We start from the raw sequence: 4,763 nt of genomic DNA on the forward strand, positions 1-4,763 counted from the left end.
CACACTTGCTTCAGCTTACTGATCGATGAATCCACTGATATTGCATGTAAGAAAGCGTTGGTGATGGTGATACGAGTACATACTTGGAAAAATGGACTGCTTGTGGTGAAAGATTATTTTTATCAAGTACTTGAAATGGTTGAAGCTGATGCTACAACCATCTTCAACAAAATTGTGGATGTTTTTGAAAAAGACCAGATACCATACAAAACGCATTTAGTTGGTTTTGCTGCAGATGGCGCGAATGTCATGTTTGGGGGCAAGCATTCCGTAGCTGTACTGTTGAAACAGGTATGTCCGAGAATTTTTATGATTAAATGTGTTTGTCACTTCGTTGAGATCGGCCAAGTTCAACGAGCTTCAAGATGTGATGAACTTAAAGCCATTAAAAATGCTTCATCCGTCGACCACTCGCTGGTTATCATTAGAAACCGCCATTAATCGAATGCTGGAAAGACATGAGGTACTGAAGGTGTACTTCAGCTTCCAAGATGCTTCCATCGATGAAAGCCAGGTCGTCAAAATGAAGGACATCCATGAAAAGCTTTGTAATCCTCTTACCATACTATATTTCAATCTGCTTGGATATGTCATACCTAAGATCAACAGACTGAACCGGTTGTTTCAATCAGAAAATCCAAAAGTATACCAGCTACACTCTGAAATTGAACGACTTGTTCGCACTATTCTGGATAACTTTATGCGACCTGACTATATAATCAAACTAAAAAATGTTGGTGATGTTGTTCTTGAACCAAGAAATTATTGTGAGTTGGACAAATTGTATATGGGAGTTAAGGTTGAAAATCTGCTAGAGCAATATGTTGGCAATATTTCTTCTGGCGATATTCACAACTTTAAACTGGCTGCAATGAGTCTATATATTTCGATTATTAATCAAATACAAAAGCGCTTGATTCTCGATGATGAAGTATTATCAAGTCTAGTCGTATTGGATCCTAGAAATGTTCAGCGTAGAATCCACCCAAGCGCTTACAATCTGCTTAAACACTTTTCTCACGTACCGAATATAGCCAATCCTCAAGTATTAGACGATGAATTTAGAGAGTTGATAAATATGAAATGGGAAGTTGATCAAGATTTTGAAGATGTAGTACAATTCTGGGGTACAGTATTATCTACGAAAAGGGTAGATGGCAGCATAGCGTACCCTAATCTCCTAATACTCATTCCTGTGCTCTTATCGCTTCCTCATTCATCTGCATGTGTTGAACGCATTTTTTCATCATATAATCTTATTAAAACTAAAGCAAGGAATAAGTTAATTACATCAAGCATGCAAGGCATACTTTCTGCTAAAGAATACGTGCGGACACACAAAACACCTTCCGGAGTTGTCGTCGTAACTGAAGCTGCAAGGAGTCGTTCAACAAAGGAAATGTATTTTAAAAATGATAAGTCCTAGTATATCAGACGTAAAACCTGTAAAAAAAATATTCGTAGAGAAAATAACGTAAATAAAAAATGAGAGAAAATATACTTGTAAACATATAATAACACTTGGACTTTTTAAAATACATTTAATGTTCACAGACATTTTTGGAAATTCCCAGTCATTTTCAATTTTAATTGCAGGACAACTTGACAGATAGTGCTTGTTTCATACATGTACCATTAATTTGATTGTGGCGCTAGTATGCCTTCTCCGTACGAGTACCACGAACAACGAAACGAAATAGTTTCAAGAGAAAAGCGTGTTTCGTTACGTGTGTTATGAACGCCGTCAATGCAGCAAGAACAACATTTAGAAAAATCGTATTCCAAAATGTGGATAAAGAAAACAATTATTAGAGAATAAATTTATCCCTAACTGGAAACTGTCAGCAAGGTACATAAATTTTATTATAAATTTAACTGGAAGTCGTTTTTTTTGTTTTATTGTTGTGTGAAGTGTGTAATCGGTAAATCATTTGTGCTTTTTGCCCGAGAAATATGAATGAAAATCATTTTGGCCAATGAAAGTAAATCACCAAGCCTAACAATTCGAGAACATATGACATCTTGTTTCAAATTAATTAAAAACGTCAAGAATTCTAGAATTTTGTTTGGGAATATAAACGAAATATGTAGGATTTTCTACACAGTTAGCAAAATTGGTTTTGGATAGAACTTGTGCGCTTTTAACAGATTTCTGGCAGCAAACCGGTAGTGTCCGGTTTTAGAATGCTGCCAAGAATAGGGGCCATGCATAAATAACATAGCATTTTGGGCGGTAGGGAGGGTATACCAAATTTGTGACGAGGGGGAGTGTAGGGTCAGAAGTTGTGCGACGTAGCATTAAGTTTAAAACCCATTGATTAGAGAAAACAATTTAATGATCCTCCATTATTCCCAAGAGAAACAAATTTAAATTCAAACAAGTTACTTTTGAGCGGTTTTTCATGAGGTAAATTTCACGATTCGCGGAATTACAAGTTCACAAAAATACGAAAAGATTTTGAATGCGGATTTAACTTGCTACATTAGTTAGTTAATGTAGCTAACTATTAGACTTAGTTTGGAAGCTGAATTAAATTTTCACTTCGGATTCAACCAAACAAAATTTAGTAATTTAGATGAACGTATGCTTCTTAGAATCATTGGCAGCTGCAGGATTGTGAACTGAGAGAACTTCTCTTTATGCTCCCCTTGACATATAAAATTCCAAACAAAACAATCAACACTATATTTGTGATGAAATGGGCTTATTTTGCACGCAATTTGCTGTTATAATGAAAATGATGATAAAAGTCGTCAAACATTTTGAAAGGACATGTATTTAAAAATAATTGAAATACATGTAATTTTTTTCATCACCCGGGCGCTTTGCATGGGACGAGGGGGAGGGGGTAGGTGAATGCTACGTTATTCGCGAGGGGGAGGTTAGAATTTTGTGACCAAATGCTACGAAGGGGAGGGAGTGGTCAAAATTCGCCGAAAAAAGCTACGTCATTTGTGTACGGCCCCATATACAATTATGTTCGACTCTTGCCAGAGTTTTATTCGACTTTTGCAATAATTCTGTCCAAAAGATTTTGCGATGGTTTTGGTACGGATTCCTTCATAATTCATTTCGCATATTACTCAGCTCCAGCCCGACAGAAAACTAATTGAATGGCGTCTACCGGAGGATTTCATGTTGGTTCGATCTCGAAGATTTTCGGAAATTTCAATATAAGTGGAAGTGGCTCGATTTTGAAAGCTATCTTCTTGTATTTCTGAAAATCGATTTATTTTCCTTGGATTTTTAGATCCAAAATGGAATCTATGTTTCTGTTAAGGTATGGACAGTTTTTAATTTGAATAGCGAAATAAATTCATTTACAGCTATAGAAAATAATAGATGGGATGTGCCTTTTTTAAATTTGGTTCCATTCGAGCCGCCATGACATCACGAAATCACCACAAAATTTGCTTATGAGTTCAATATATGGGAGCTGTCAAGTTGTGCCCGGGCTGGCAGCAAACTTCACTCTTTACCGAATCTGTCTAACGAGAGGATTGTCCACTAGGCGTGGCCTAGATGTGTATGCGTTTGAAGTGACGGTTGATTGCCTTATGGCGATTTCGCTTGAACCTGAAACTGAGTCAGGTTCTAACCCCAACTGCTGTCAGTTCATACATTTTGACAGCAGTTGGGGTTAGGAACTGACTCAGTTTCGCTTCAAACGAAAACCACATTAGACTATCATCACCGGTACGTAAGCAAATGCGTGTGTATTTGCATTACGCTAAACGATAATATTACCCCACGGTGTATTTATTAGAACAATTTTATGCAAAAAATTCAGCATCTCTGAAACTTCGGAATATGAAAGAATGGGCTTTCCTTTTTCATTTGAAACTAAGATCAAAATAATCCGTCGGGGGGTCCAGAGCAACTTTTTTTTGAATTTTTTTCGTAACAATATAGGTTTTACTAAAGGCCCTAGTATAAAGGTACGCAAAGAGCGTGCAGAAAGTGAAGCCGAAAAAAGTCTACCTATCGAGCAAAATTAGAATCCAACTTTACTGCAGAGGTATCAGAGATGGATTCCAATTGTGCTCGATAGGTAGGCTTTTTTTGAATTCACTCTTTGCGCAACTGTGCTCTATAGACTGTGGGTTTTACTACTGGAGATAATTCATACTTCTGTCCCTAGATGGTGCTTTATACATTCGAACAACACTAGAAGTGAGAATTTGATAGAAAATTCAATTGTCTACAAGTTTGTTGACCACTAAAAATTGATCTGAAATCATCCGGAAAAGTTGTTTAAGATTTTAACAAAGTTATATCTAAAATAGTTTCACACGATGCCTAGTGGTTTGGAAATATGTTTTCTCGCACTTATTATATTACCAAAAAAAAATTGGGTTTAGTGGCATGAAAATATTAGACGGGATTCATTACGTTGACAACTTCTGAAAATTAGGATGTTTGACAGAGTCAGAAAACTATTTGTGCTTTTGGTGTGTAATCTTTCCCGATAGGTTCGAAGGGACTACCATTAATCGGAAGGTATTGCTTGGTTACAAGGGTTTGCTTACATTTATGTTTTGTTACACGGGTGTTTTAGAAAGGACCAAACGTCGTATAATTTAGGTTATGATCGCTTAAATCAGCTATTATAATTCCGTTCAAGACGCAATGTTGAGACACACCGTTTCTAATTTAACGCAAACCACATTAGTAACTGTTAAAATTAGTGGTTAGTGTGAAATGATTTATTCAAATTTTCTCCGCAAAGCATATTGTGGTAGTTGGATTTTATGGCCATTTC

Source organism: Topomyia yanbarensis, chromosome 2, assembly GCF_030247195.1.
Source record: "Topomyia yanbarensis strain Yona2022 chromosome 2, ASM3024719v1, whole genome shotgun sequence".
In the NCBI taxonomy this organism is placed as follows: Eukaryota; Metazoa; Arthropoda; class Insecta; order Diptera; family Culicidae; genus Topomyia; species Topomyia yanbarensis.